General features: G+C 41.9%; 1 protein-coding gene across 1 annotated transcript in view; it reads right to left on the bottom strand.

The window, feature by feature from the left end:
• GNA13 (G protein subunit alpha 13) overlaps positions 1 to 15,647 on the bottom strand; it is a 29,469-nt gene that overhangs the window by 10,587 nt on the left and 3,235 nt on the right. The gene's annotated exons all lie outside the window — the stretch shown is intronic.

Genomic DNA, 15,647 nt, shown 5'->3' with positions numbered 1-15,647 from the left:
CAACCTTCTTTTACCTCCTGCTTGGCTCAGCTGTCCTGATTTTCTCTGGGGTGACAAACTGCAGCAGGGACACCGTTTTAGTGGCACACAGCAGCAACTGCTTGCAATGACAGCAGTATTGTATCTTTTCCATCATCCGTTCTAGCCTCAATCCTCTAAGGAAGGTATACAGGGAAGAGCATTCCTAGTTCACAGAAAATAAACAATCCTGGTGCATAAATCCACCAAGCTTCCCAAGAAGGAGTAAGAGGATCAAAATTCAGGCCTTCCAAGTGCTAAAACACTGTCTGTAGCCAAATACTAAGGCAAAATAAAATTTAAGGTCAGATTTAATTTCTTTTTTAGGTGCCAATAGGAGCTGGCAACCTTCCCTTCCCCACAGGGCTGGCTACATACCAATCAGGCAGATTTCAGACTCAGTAAGTGCAGGTATTTACTCTGGAATACCTGGGCCTCAGAGGCTGAATTTGTGTGTGTGCATACAAACATGCATTTTAATCCAAGACAGATTTTTATACGACTTAGAGCAATACCTACTCCCTAAAGAAGCATTAACTCTGCAGTTAATGTGGAAGTTACTACCTCTCCTTTAAGTCCCAGGGCTTGCAGCTACTGCAATGGACAGAGCAGTTGGAGCAGACAAGCAAACCACGGCCTGCAAAGGTCACAAAACATCCCCACAGGCAGCTTTCCAAAAGAAGGGATTTCCTGAAATCACAAATGCAAAATACATAGGCCTGCAGCGACAGCAACACTCCAGAGCCACGCATCCAACAGCAAAGTCACTCAGGGAACACTGAGATGCCAGCTCCACTTCTGGGCTGTCACCTAGCAGAGTCAAAGGCAGACAAACATCAAGGTGGCCAGGCTGAAACTGAAGAGACTGAACTATTAAACCCATCAGTTACAACATAACACAGCTCATTAAGCAGAGACATTCCAGCTTCCCTCCTCCACACCGTGGGCTCAGCTGCTTGGGTTCTCCCCTCATAAAAATCTGTTCAGACAGCAAGTGCTGTGGACATGACTCAACTCCGTAACCAAGGGTAGAAGTTGTTCATTCACTGTTTTTTACCAATCTGCATACCAATTAAAAACCTTCAAACTCATCATCTCCTCTCCCATCCCACTCCAGCCACCCATCCATACCACACAGGCACAACCCTGACCAGTGGTAATTTTCTGTCTGCCCTGGACATGTTGCTATCAGCAGGCTGGGCTCTGCTAACTACAGACACTCCTGAACAGCAAACTACCTCACTGAACAGATCCTTATCAGAATGCACGACTGGAGAACCAGAGAGTTTTGACCCATTTAAACAAGCCTCAAAGAGGCAGCATTACAAAGCAACCCAGCTTCAATCCCTTCCTGAAGTGTGTAGTTTTTTACTTTATCCAATAATGAAGAGAAACTCATTGAAAAACTCAGCACACAACAACCAAGGAAAGCCTTAATGTCACTTATTTTTAAAAATCAGTTAGAAAAGGATCCGTTCACATCCCTGTACAACAGCAGCCCCAAAGACAGCTTCTGTGTTAGGCTGCTTTTTCTTGGTAGATAGAGAACGGGATCCCACTCAGTAAATCCATGACAGTGACCATATTTAAATAGCTGTATTCAACAGCTATCACCTAAAATTTCCCTTCTGACAAACTGTAAACTCTCTGGTTTACCCAAGATGAGTAGAAAAAAGAAACTGGGTTTCCCCACTCTGTCCCACGAATGCCAGTGTGGCTCACCATGTCCAGCCCTGCCACGAGGCTGCTCAGCAATCAATCTGTGGTGTCACACCACAAAGGAGCCACACTAAGGGCAAAATACAGACAGAAATGAGAAACTGAAGGATCTGCCCCCATTAAAACCCCCACAGTTCTCCATTACACTCCTGATATGTCTTCACACCCACGTTCTGTGAGTACATAGGACGGAAATTTAAAGATTAGCTAAAAATACAGTGATGTCCCCAGGACAGGAAGGACCTTGACCTGCTGGAAGGAGTCCAGAGGAGGCCACCAAGTTGATTACAGAGATGGAGCACCTCTCCTACAAGGAAAGGCCGAGAGAATTGGGAATGTTCAGCCTGGAAAAGGAAAGACTTTGGGGTCACCTAACCGTGGCCTTCAGTACCCAAAGGAAGCATACAGGAAAGATGGAAAAACTATTTACAAGGGTCTGGAATGAGAGGACAAGGGGGAATGGCTTCACACTGACAGAAAGTAGGTTTAGACTGGTTATTAGGAAGGAATTCTTTACTTTGAGGATTCTGTTGCCCAGAACTGCGGATGCTGCATCCCCGGGAATGAACAAGGCCAGGCTGGACAGGGCTTGGAGCAAGCTGGGATAGTGGCAGGTGTCCCTCCACACCATTCTATGGTTTGTGTGATAGTCTTAAACCAGTCCCAGGTGAACCTTCTTTTTTAAATGCAGATGAACCCACTGAAGTCATTTGTGCAGTTGAGCAGTTTGGAAATGCAAATCTCTGAAGGCTGCAGTGACACTGCAGGAAGCAACCATGCCATGGAGCCCAAGTCATCCCCTGCCCACTTCCCTCTCCTGCACTTCAAGCACAGCCCAAAGATGCCAATAAAAACAAAACCCAACACAGGCTTGGGCACACATCTCAAATGAATATTGAGGTACTGCAATAAAGCAAATTTCTTGAGCACACCCCAGTATAGCAGAAGAACAACCCACACATCAGCTTCAAAGACCTTCTGGAGTTACAGGAGGGTGCCTTGGCTGTTTTAAACTTCATTGAATTATATCAGGGTATTGGATTTTTAAGCAGACCCCTTTGAATCCTTGAGAAAGATGCCCTTTTTTGTTCAGATAGAATATAGAAGTCTCAGCTGTGGCCCTTCAGCCTCCTCCTGATTCAGAAATGCATGTAAACCACAGGAAGTTGACTGTTAAGTAACTTTATTCATAACTGTCAACTATTCCATTTTCAGAAAGGTTTGAGTCAAACCAGCCTGTGTCTCCTGGAGCCCTGTGATCCTCCCTGAGAGAGCCAAGTCACTTCATCATGAACGTACAAGAAAACACTGAAATCTTACTCCTGTCAAGGTGACTGACACAACGGCTTCCCCTACAACTTTGCATTTAACTACTTGTTCAATGAAATATCTCCAGTTCTGTAATTCATTCTTTTTACTAAGACATTTTACAAATTCATTCTTTTTATAAAGCAGAGGTGGTCATTTAGTTGTAGCCAACACCTGCTGCTGTGGTCATCTGCAGTAAACCAGAGCAAGTATCTTTTCTAAGCAAAACACAGCACAAAGATCACTGTCTGGTTACTGCCTAAAGCAAAGTAACCACAAAAATATTTTTGGGGAGGGAAGAAAAAAATAAACCTACATGAAATACACACCAGATGAACACATCTCTTAAACCCAGGAAGCACCAATTTATTTGGTTTCCATGAAAACAATGTCAGCAATCTAAATATGATTTGTTGAAACCTTAGCATAGCCAAATGGCTTTTTAGCTCTTCAAGGGGATCAGGGACACTGCATTTTTTCCACTAGCAGTTGCTTAAAAAAGAAAAAAAGATATAGAGAAAAAGCATCAAATAAAGATTCAGTCATCACAAGGTTTAAAGAAAGAAACAATTTATCAAACCATCTAAGTTTGGCTGCAAGTTCAGTGGAACATACTGAACTGACAAGGCTTATTAAGTGTCTGAAATAATAAATGTGATACTTTTAAGAAAATAGGAGATATAACTTAGTAGCTCTATATTAGAACTTTAAGAACCACCAAACATTTTTTCTCCCTGACCTTACTTGAATTTCTTGAAAAAGAGAAACAAATATTTCCTACTTTATTTAATTAAAAACCCACAGAAACACAAGAAACAAAAACACCACCAAAAAAAAAAAAAAAAAAAAAAAAAGCTTTTTTACAAGCCTAGTTTAGAGTAAGACCAGGTAACTGCAGTGTTTTTAGGCTGGTGTGTACATGCCTAAATATGCAAACCAAACCATCCATGACTCTGGAGAATCAGCTTGAAGGAAGGTGATGGAGACATAAGCAGAGTCTGAAAATTCTGCATTTTACAGCACCCTAGTAATGCTTACAGCACACACTTCATTAAGTACAGGGTGTTTTTCTGTTAGGGGCTTAATCCAGGAAAATCCGTATCTGAGGATTTTGGCAAAGGAAAGAATCTCTAACAACCTTTTTTTTCTTGCCACCCCACCCTAAGCTGATTTAGAAGAAGACTGAGTACAAATCAATGCTGCTGCCATGAAGTTTTAGCAGATGTCTTCTGCAATGACAGTAATAAACAGAAGGATAATGAATGGAGAATCATTTCAATCAAATCAATCAATGCAGATTCCCAGTGGAAAGGAGATTAGAGAGCACAACCTCCTCCACCCAAACAAGGAATATCCACAGCACTGCACAAAGGAGGGAGATGATCCAGATGATACATTTATGCCATGAATGCATATCCTAATTACATTAAACAGCTCAAATCCACAACTGTCTTGTTTGTTAGAGCAGCAGGTTCAACCAAGTCTCATGTCGAGACATTCAGCTGGTTTGGTCTCTTTTGCTGGTCTCAGACTTGGAGGTAAATGAAACAATCTTGGTTCCTTCCCAGCTTTCAGGTTTCTACAATTTCTCCTTCCAGTCACTCCTCCCAGTGCTTTTTGAAGAGGATTCTTCTTTCAAACATTCCCCAGTCAACAGACTAGGGTAAAACTTCCCCACATTCATACCTATAACCTGTTTACTCAAGGAACTAAACTTTAAAAATATACTTTCCCTGTTTTATAGCAGCAATCCAGCAACTTGATTGGTATCTCCTAAGGTGAGGGGAAACAATTTATTTCTGAATTGCCACTCCATGCTCCAATTCTTGATTTAACACTCACTCTTCAAGCAGTATTAGCAGCATTTTGGAAGTTTACAATAAGCATATACAAGAACTAATTTTCAGCAATGGTGCTAAAGGTATTTGGGGAAAAAAGCCCAGGTAAGCAGTAGTATATTTACTTCCCAAACTGCAAATTGGGGTCAAAATATTTGAGTGTGCACTAACACAAAACACATTTCCCTGTGATAGGTTTCCTTTCTCTAAGGGTTAATTATGGCCAAAGCCCAGCAGTCCCCTTTTATGCCCACATGAACATTACTGTGGCCATGTGTAGAGCAGCCAACTGTTCCATGTCAAACTAACCCCAAACTCTCCAAAACCAAAGGGCAAAACGGCTGGAAAATGGCACTGCTGCCTGTGGAAGCATGAATGGAGCAGCCTTACAAGGGCTGAAGCACAGACAGTGTGTGTCAAGATCAGTTATCTCACATCTCCCAGCTTCTTTCTCTCCAGCTCAACCATTTGAACAGTCATTTAAACCTGATCTGCCCATTTCCAGAGATAAAATTCAGCACAGTCTCACACAGCTAAGACTCCTTCCAACAATTAATTCCTGTTTCTTTGCAAGAACGGACAGTTCAGATACAGTTGCTGATACAGGAGTACAAAATAATGCTGCTCCTCATCAATGCACATCACAAATGCGTCACAGCTCAGCCCAGCTCGGGGAGCTCAGACCATTTCCCCTTTTCAGCGCTCGCTGTGTGCGGCTCGAGCTGTGATTGCCTTTTTTCAGAGCCATCAGAACCGCGTCACGCGGGGTAGAAGTGAAACCTGCCTCGTGTTTGGTCACACAAACTGAGGATCTGTCCTAAAAAAAGGAAAGGTTCAAGTCCTGACTCATAGAAGCCATCTTTTGTAAAACCTTGTGGTGGCAGAGCAGAATTTGTGTTTGCAACAGCTGGATCACTTTGGCTGGAGGGTGCTCAACCCCAAAAGCACCAAGAGAGGAGTCACCCCAAGTTTATTTCATGACTGACATTTTTATCTTGCATAACGGTATTAAGAAAGAAAGGTGAAGGGGTTTAAGAAGGGGTTTAACCCAATAATATCCCTTTAATCTATTATCCCCTATTTACCGTGTAATCCAATTAATCCATAATTCTCAAAATGTGGATAACAAATGGAGGGAGACAGAGCACGCCAACCTGAGGGCCTGCACTGTGACATCCTGGCAGCACCTGCAAGCTGGGGACATCTGCCATGCCCTGAGAGTGACAGAAGGGTGTCACCAAGCCAGTCTGGAACTAAATACTCCAAACAAGGCTCCAGCATCAGCTGCTGCTCCTTCCTGCACCCAGTTCAGCAGTGCTCTCCCTTCAAAGTGCCAGACTCACACAACTCACACCAGATTGTCTCTCATCACTAAAGCATTTACAGTTTCATATATACCATGCCACTCCAATTAAATTAATTAAAACATGATTGAACTCTAAAAAGAAGTTAATCTGCATACCAGTATACCACAGAGCAAACTGTTCCAGTTTTCAATTACTTTCCTAAGAGGGAAGAAATCCATTTCAGTATCCCTCCCCTCTCCTGGTGGAATTTAATTGCTGAATTCTTAATTGCTCAAAAATATGCAAAGTCACTACAGCTTTTAGGTAGGAAACAGCATTCCACTAAAACCTACAAAACTACAATTTCTCCACACCAGGCATTCTGCTATTGTACTTCTAATTCTGTAAGACTGCTTGGACACCAGGATGTGACATATTCTAGAAACAGCTGAGACTCCTTCTAACAATTAAAAACCCTCAGAGTCCACAGCATTAATCCTGGAGTGAAGAAATTCTTCCCTGTGAGGTCCTGGCACAGGTTGTCCAGAGAAGCTGTGGCTGACCCACCCCTGGAATGTCCAAGGCCAGGGTGGACAGAGCTTGGAGCACCCTGGGATAGTGGAAGATTGGGAGAGGAACAAGATGAGCTTTAAGGTTCCTCCATCCCAAAGCATTCTGTGATTCCATGATTTTTCTTAGGATCACCATGCTTTCAAATAGAAAACAAACTCAAGGTTGTTGCAGCCCCTTCTGGAGATCAGAGCCAGGCTGAGGAACACATGGACTGACACATGGGACAACAACAGACCCGAGCATCCAACCAAAAGGCTGCTGTTTGCCAGAACCTGAACAGAAACGAATCCATGAAAGCAAGGATCAGGTGTACTTTGTTTCTTCAAAGGTCTTTTTACTCCCTCCCTAAGTATTTACAGTCCAAACTCTTCTTCCACAAAGTTTACTTTAGGAAAGGCACCAATACCTTGCAGAAGATTTTCAGATTTCATTGATGAAACCAATCCTCCAAGCCCCAGAACACACAGACCTAGAAATCCTACGAAAACATGCACTGACCAAGGAGAAACTGCCACCTCCCAGTTACTATTTACACTCTGGGCAGCATCTCTATAAACCTCAGATGTTTTGCACACAAAACAGACTGGAACCAGACTGTAAACATTTGCTCTTCTTTCAGAGCACTGACCCACTGGCTCCATGACTTCATGTGTTTGCAACTCCAACTGCATTTAATCTAATGCTGGAGCAGTGGTGAGTCTGCAAATCTGCCATCCATCATTTAGAGCTTTACTTGCTTCCAAGTTGTACAAAACCAGCAAAGGCTCCCAAAAACACGACAAATATTTGGCATGTGGAAATGTGTCAGCACTAAAACTGGCCATACTGAACTTGAAGATGCTTGAAAAGTCCATTATTGCATAAACTCTGCTCTAAATCACAACATTTCAAAACCAGAGCCCTGAACTGGATCCCAATGCATTTCTCTAGGATTCATTTTAAAGTACATTTGGTTCCTATTTCAGCCTCATGAGAAATCCAGATGACCAAATGCTTTTTAGTTCCTTCCTCTGTCTCAGTTATCAGAATCCATTTCAATTAAGTTCTGGTATTTCTGTTTGCAGCCAGTGATGCACTCATAAACCAGCTCTTGTTCCAAGCTGACAAGATCTTGTGATAATTTACTGGGTCTAGTGACACATCTACCTGTATCATTAGCTGAATACTGGAGTTTTAAAAAACTACTAAAAGTTGTGTCTGCAAGAGCTCAAAGTAACAGTGAAGTACACAAGACTCCCTAAACAGCAGCAAGAGGCTGAAAACATGTCATGCCACTTGTAGAATTTCATACTATGAATTAACTCAAACTAGAAAGAAATATAAATTAATTACTAGACCAACTACATAACTTTTCTCCTGAAACCAATTAAGGGTCCCAGTACCACCCACTTGTAAAATTTTAGTAATCACCCTGCATTACTTTGTTTCCTCATAATTTTGTGTAGATATTTTGAAATACAAATGGTACCAGTGCACTATTTCCACCCCTGGAAATTCTGCATCCTCTTGATTTGGTCACCAGTGAATGATAAAATATCATAATACCATCATGTGCCCAAAGAGAGAAGTTCTCCCAGGCTGGCTGCAGAGATTCCAGCATTTTGTTTAAAATAATTTCCCCAGCATCTTTAAAAAAAGGAAAAAGAAACATAAACTCATGTGGTAGTAGACATTCCTGAGCCATAAAAAGAATTTGAGGTCTTTTCAGTTCCTTGGTTAAGTCTTTGAAGAGGAGCATGATATTTCACTTATTAACTGAGGAGACTCCAAAGGAAAAGAAATCTAAGGCAGGAATGACTATGATGGAGAGGTGTGCAGCATGGTACAGTGAATTGAGTGCTGTGAAAGGCAGCTCACTCCCTATTACTATTCAAAAATATTTCTTTTCTGCAGTAGTTGTTGTCAATTACTGTGATGATAATTCAGGGTGTTTTCTGTATCTAAAATGCCTCAACTTTTCCAGCTCTATTACCTGATGTTTCTTGTTAATGCAGACATGCAAGTTAAGAAGATACTGGAAGTAATTTAGGACTTTTTTAGCTGCTGATGTATTCTTAAACATCTTCTTTATCATTATTTAAATTCAATCCATCAGGCAGCTCTGGGATAAAATATAAGTGTTAGTCTCTGGGATTATTCAGATTTTTATTTGAATTAAACACATTTTATTTACAGTTTGAGACTGCCAAATTAACTAATATCATGTTTTATTGCTCATTTACTCACCTTTAAGATATAAACAAAGGCTTCATATTCCAGAGTAATACAAGATACCACTTGGTATCAGGCAGCCTCCATCAGCACTGTGAGTACACAGCCTGTTATTCTGTAAAAGGGCAGAAAACTTCTAAACTTCTCAAGTGAATTTGATAATTCAGATCCTTAGCAAAGAAAAGTGCCAGCAGACACAATGCTGGCACGGAGATTATCTTGCTTTCCCACAACTACAGTTATTCTATTGCTTTTCTTACGTAGTGAGTGAGGTCAGCTGCACTTGGGTTTTCTCACATTTTCTTAAGCAACTTCCTCAGCTACCACAAGCTGAAGTTTCCTACCCCTTTGCTAGTTCTGTGTAAGAGGTACAGCCTGAACCAAGAAGATATCAAAGCATTCACCATGACCTGAAGTCTGGGACAATAAAGAGCCAAAACAGTCACCCAGTACCACCTAGGTACAATAAATACGTGCTCGGTGAGAGCAGACTTCACCAGCCCCTAAGGCTGAAGCCTTGTTACAGTAAACTGAAATTAAGGAACAGCAGCACAAATCAACACTGCCCCCAGGAAGGCACCTTAGTCCTGAAGGATCCCATATTTACACATGAAAAAGATCCCTCTCTGCTCCTTGCCCCAGGGGCAGAACAGAGGCACGGAAGATGCCAGTGCATTTATCCCACACGGATATCCCAGCATGGAGATTTGCTGACAGCCACGAGCCCAGGGACTGTGCAGGGTTTGTGTTCAGAAGTCATTTCTAAAGGGACCCAGAATGGGTGCAGCCACTGCTGTTTAAATTCCAAAGGTTGTAACGAGACAGCTCTGCAGGTACCAACATGTAACACCTTGCAGGTGAGTAGAAAGCATGGAAATGAGCTTGCAATGGATGTCTGTACCAAGGGCTCAATTTACACTGCACAGCAGAAGCAGCAAAAGCTCCTCTAACATATTTGCAGAGATTTAAAACAACCTGCTGAGAAGAGGTTCACACGCTCAAGATATGAACATTCATATTCAGAAGGGCACTTGTATTTATTTAACCATGGCTTGGTTATAGAATTCTGTTTTTTTGCAAGAAGTAGGTCACCTTCTAGAATTCTGCAACAAAATGTTTAGGAAACTAAGGCACCTGACTGTCAACACAACACAGCTTGCTGGAGACAGAGTATGTATAAGTACACAAAATCCCTCTGGCTCCCACATTGCATTGCACAAGTCTGCGTTTTAAAAGCATTGGCTCCCCATAAACAGATCACAGAACCTCAGAATGGTTTGGGTTGAAGGGACCTTAAAGATCCCCTTGTTCCAACCTGCTGCCATGGGCAGGGACCCCTTCCACTAGAGCAGGTTACTCAGTATCTGGATTGAGTTTGAATTAAGAATTCCATCCTGAGAGATTACACTGAAACCATGCAGAAAATATAGGCTTGTACAAGCCAAGTGTAGCACACAGGACTCCAAAGGCATTCCTGGATGGAAGATAACTCATCCTGCTTTGGTCTACATCAAGACAGCTCCTGCTGAAAGACCTCAAGTCTAGAACCATGTTTGTGCTTAATAGCAACAAAAAATTAAAAAGATAAAAAAAGAAATATAGTAACATTCTAAAAAAAAATATGGCAAAGATGTTCTCCATTAAAACCAGACCAGCACCAACTGGAAATAAAGACCAGTCCACTCTCCAAACACTTCAATAATTTGTTGCTAACAAGGAAAGTTACCAGGCAGGAAAGGAAGAGTAGTGGAAAGGGAAGGAGGCAGTCCCAGAAACAGCATTTCAACTCTGCGAGGCTGAAACAGAAATCCTAATCCCAATTTGGAAAAGGATAAAAAATGGCATTTTGTGTTAAATTAGTATAACTCATCTGAAGATCACTCAGCTTGACTGAAATATTACAGTCAATCCCCACTACCAAAAACACTGGCATACACTGAAGGGTTTTTGGCCACAAACCTGGAGTAAGAACACTCAACCCTCTACTGCTGGACTCTAGAGGTAATCTCTATAAGGAGTCTTATTAATACCAACTCAAAACCAGCATTATCTTGTCATTGAGGCTGGAAAACCAGCAAATCTTCAAAAAATACATGTCTATTTTGAGGATTTGAATGGCTAATTTTAAAGTATAAATTTGTAAAGCACTTTTCTTTCCACAGTTATAGCAACAATGATTGATAAATCCTTTTCACCTTAAGACCATGAGATGGCAAGTAGCCTTTTCCAAGGGCTTTAAGGAGTCATGCTCACTCTACACTGGCCATCCTGTGATCTGATGTTTGGCAGAGTACTGATTAGAGAAAAGGGAAAAAACTGTTCATACTTCAATATATATAAAGCAGCAGCTTTTGGGGTTTCCACACAGAAATTTAAGCAATAGTCAGTGTGATTACAACACTATATTTCAATAAACTAACTCTGAATGATGTGATTAAATGCCCAAATAGTCAATGTTTAGACAAATGTTGGGTGACTGGATCTCATGTCTGAAATGAAGATTCTCCTGTCAGTCTCAGCAACCTTCTCCCAACAGTTTATGCACTCAGTCATGTCCCAAAAACAGAAGCAACTCCTGCACCCTTCAAGCAGAGTGGGACCACTGAACACCCAATGCCAGATCCAAGAGGAGATCCAAGAGGAGAGCCATGTCTACTTCCCAAGGTAGGGGCGTGGGGAGGTTGAAGAGATGAACACTGGAAGGAAAACCAACACACTGCAGAAGCTGCTGAAGGGCTTCTGAAAGTCACTGTCACAAGCCCAACACAGACACTTTAATGAGCGACAGGTAAGACACTCTTTTTCCAGGCTCCACACTTGTGACTTCAGAGGAACTTTGTGCACTGACCTACAGCTGTCCCAAAAGATGGGAACCCACCCTCCAAAAGGGGAAAAGCCTCAACATCTGGCAACTTAACCTGGCTTCACACACAGCTGACCTCTGCAGGATTGGGCTCTATAATCAGGCATGTGCTGCCTGTGCACCTGAAAGAACAATAAACTTTCCTAATATTCTGCAGTGTCCATCTGAGGACTCATCCTTTCAGTAGAGCTTAATTAATGTTCCCGTGTGTACAACAGCCCGACTAATATTCAGACAGAACCCTGAAAAGCCCAAGGAGAATAAGACAAAATACAATACAATCTCCCAGTAAACTGAACAATACTTGCCAAAAATACTTGTCTGCAACAGAAAAATGCTACATGGAAACTGCTGCAAAGCTATCAGTGTAGCTTCAAGCAGAACACGCCTTTTCCTGTCTTCTATAATCTGATCGAGCACTTGCAGGCATGTCACAGAAAAAGCTGTGATCCAGAGGTGAGTGCATATCCTATAATCCTTACTGTATCATCTGTGCCTGCAGTTCTATGCAAATATGGACAAAAATGAAGTGTCATCTCACATGAATCTCACATCTCTGCAGCTTTCTGGCTTTAAAACATCCAACAACACTCACTTAAACTGCAAGTAGGGCATTAAGTATCTGTCTGAAGATCAACAACTGCTGGTAGCAAAGATCAAAACCCACCCAAAAGTTACCTTCAACAAGAACAAACCCTGAACACATTCAAAGCTTATCAGGCATCTGAGCAACTCAGCTCTCATCACACTCTTCTATTCTCAGAGAACAATGAGACTCTTGGAGAATACTTCAAAATGCTTCTCTGTTAACAGCTCTCACAGCAGTCCAAGAAATGACTGACATGAGAGGGAAGCACAAGGCTACTCTTACTCACAAGGGCCTTGCTCAGTGTTCCACAGCACCAAACGCTGCTCAGCTGCCAGCGCCCCGGAGCAAAGCTCCAGGAGAACAGCAAACCCTTACAGCCACACACTGAACAGCTCACCAGCACAAACAGAACAGCTAGGCAATGCCCAGGTAAGTCAGTTTGCATGCTGCAGAATTAACAGAATGGCTGTGTTTATCCAAGTCACTTCAGATTTTTACCGGAAACCAAGCAGCGACGGGAAATGTGAATGTTAATGAGGTGTCAGAAGGTGTTGGGCTGATTCAGACTAAATCTGTATCTCACCCGTGTCAGCCATCTGAGAGGCCAGGGGAGAAACCAGGCCGGTGGCTGAAGGAGAGGAAGCCTGAGGATGACCAGAATCTTCAGTTCAAGTTACAGAACTGCCTCAGCTACAGAGGCAGGACAGTCTGCAGTTACCTGTGCCAGCGGAACAAGCACCTGAGTGAGTCTGGTTTGTAATAAAATGGGAGGGATTATAACATTAACCACCTGGGAAGCACTGAAGTGGCACATATTGCACTAAGCTGTAATTAGCTCTTTCCAGTTTTAAAGCACTACACAAGCGTGACCTAATGAATTTTCATAAATGCTGCTGCTAGTGGCCAGAAGGCCCCTATTTTTATACCAAGGAAAATAAATCATACTGGCTATCCCATGACCACTTGAGTTAACAAAATGAGGAAGGACACTCCAGTGAACTAGACATGGAAATGCTGATTCCTAATTCCATTAAAATACAACCAAGTTCTTTTTTTTCTTTTTTTTTTTTTTTTTTTTTTAAGCTATAAAAAGATCACATTGTTTCCTTAGGCTCCCAACATCATCAGTAAAAGATCCTGGAGAAAAACAAAAAAAAAAGGCAAGAGTAGCTTAACAAGTCCTCACAAACATACATATATGTTGAACTTTTAACCATATTGTTGCAGAAACTTCAATTTTAAACTCTTTTTCTTTGTACTTCCTACCTGCCCAAGCTACAAATGGCTTCTACACTACATATTCTTGCTGCCTTTCCTCCAGAATTTGTATGTAAATGCTGACATTTTTCACTCCTTGCCTATCACTGCTCCATTTTCCATTTGCCCACCTCTACCTCTGTCCCAGAGTATCCTATTCCCACGGCAAACACTTCCCGTGTTTCTGCCTGTGCTCTCTTAGTATGAGCCATGTTTTTCAGTCCAGTGAAAAGCTGAACTCACTCAACAGTCTGAAAAGAAGTTAGAGAAGATACAGCCCAATAATGCCCCTCTACCATGTCAGTCCCAGAGCTTTAAACTATTTTTGTGCCACTTTTCCCTCTCTCCTACTCATCTAATGATTACTGCTATCTCTCTTTCATCCTATTTTTTTGCCACAAGCAGCTAAACTGGAAGCAGAACAGTATTTTCCCCTTTTTCCCCATTCTAAAGTGTTAAAAATTTTTAGTCTGGAGCCTTCACTTCAAGAGTCAGGACTTTACACGCCTGAACTGTCTGTGTCTCTCTCAACTTCCCCCTGCTCTACCTCCTGACTGGGACACGCCTGTCACTCCCTCCTTAACCATTTGTGTCCTCCTTGCTTGTCACAGCACACACCTGAAGTCTCTGAACACTCTCCTGCAAAGCCTGGAGCAGGTACTGCAAGAATCCACACTGCTCCAGGAGCTTCCCTCTGTTCTGCTGCCCACATGGAGCTCTGGCAGAAGTTAAGCTGAAGCTTACTGGGGTAAAACTGAGACTTCATGCTTGGCCAGCACAGATCACAGTGCCTGCACTCAACACAATGACATCATTCAGCTGCTTTTTTCTTTTTCTTTCATGTTTATAACTTGGCATAAATATGTCCAGCTGAGATTTTGAAAGGATTTAGGAAATAAAGTAATGTAAGAATAAATAAAGCTGTTACCTTGCTTTCAAAAATTATTAGGACAGTACTGAACTACTAAGAGCACATAAAAAATATTCCTGAGTTTTACCTAAAGCACAACATGATAAATATATATTTTTGCAGATAATTGCACAGATTTAGGAATTTACAGAAGAAAGCAACAGCTTTCTTTCTGTAAGGTTCAGAAGAACAAATTGTTCACTACCCTCTTCACAACTCACTCAAAGTGAAACTCTGCACATGTTTCAGTTATGGAAAGAACCCACTTCCCAGAGCCTCAAGATGACAGAACAGTAATTGCTCCCTTCCCTTTGCTACACAGCCTCAAGTCACTAAACATGTTTAATCGAAGACAAAACTGTTTTACTGAACAGATTTTAAGCAGATCCCTCCAGCACAGCAATTACACCACTAGAAGTCCCATCTGCACCAGAATCTTGACTACAGAAGAGCAATTACTCTTTTATGATCACTTGAAGGTGGAACTCAAGGAGCAAGAGGTCTCCTTAGGAACTTATTTACAGAGCTCAGCCCAGGGCTGGGCAGGTGATAGGCCACTGCAGCACCTGCCCATTCTGCAATCTGCAGAAGACATTCCATGATCAGGGCAATACATATTTATAGAATATTTACACAACCTCTTTAAGTCAGGCTATGATTACACAACCATTCATAATAGCTCAACAGGAGACATCGTGAGCTATTGTTTGGATTCACACTAACACAAAGGTTATTTTTAAGACATAAAAACACAAAGCCACTTATGTTTGAGAGACCTACAAGAACAGATTTAATCTATTTTAAGGTTCTCAACCCCCACCCCCACAAAACTCTATGCCACTGGCATATACAAGTCTATGAACCAACAATCAAATTTAACTCAAATTTTTCATTTCTTTTTGCAGCATTGCATGGGAATGGAGCAAATGGAGTTCAGCTGTCACAGACAGTTTGAGCTGCTGCTCAAGAATCAAGAGGTTTCTTTTTCCTTTCCAACCCCACTACTGAATTGTGTACTTCGTCTCTACCTCACTATAAAATTGTGTATTCCATCTTCAGCTGAGAACTTCAATGT

This window comes from Vidua macroura, chromosome 19 (genome assembly GCF_024509145.1).
Source record: "Vidua macroura isolate BioBank_ID:100142 chromosome 19, ASM2450914v1, whole genome shotgun sequence".
Taxonomy (NCBI): domain Eukaryota; kingdom Metazoa; phylum Chordata; class Aves; order Passeriformes; family Viduidae; genus Vidua; species Vidua macroura.
This window is presented reverse-complemented; position numbering and strand designations above follow the sequence as displayed.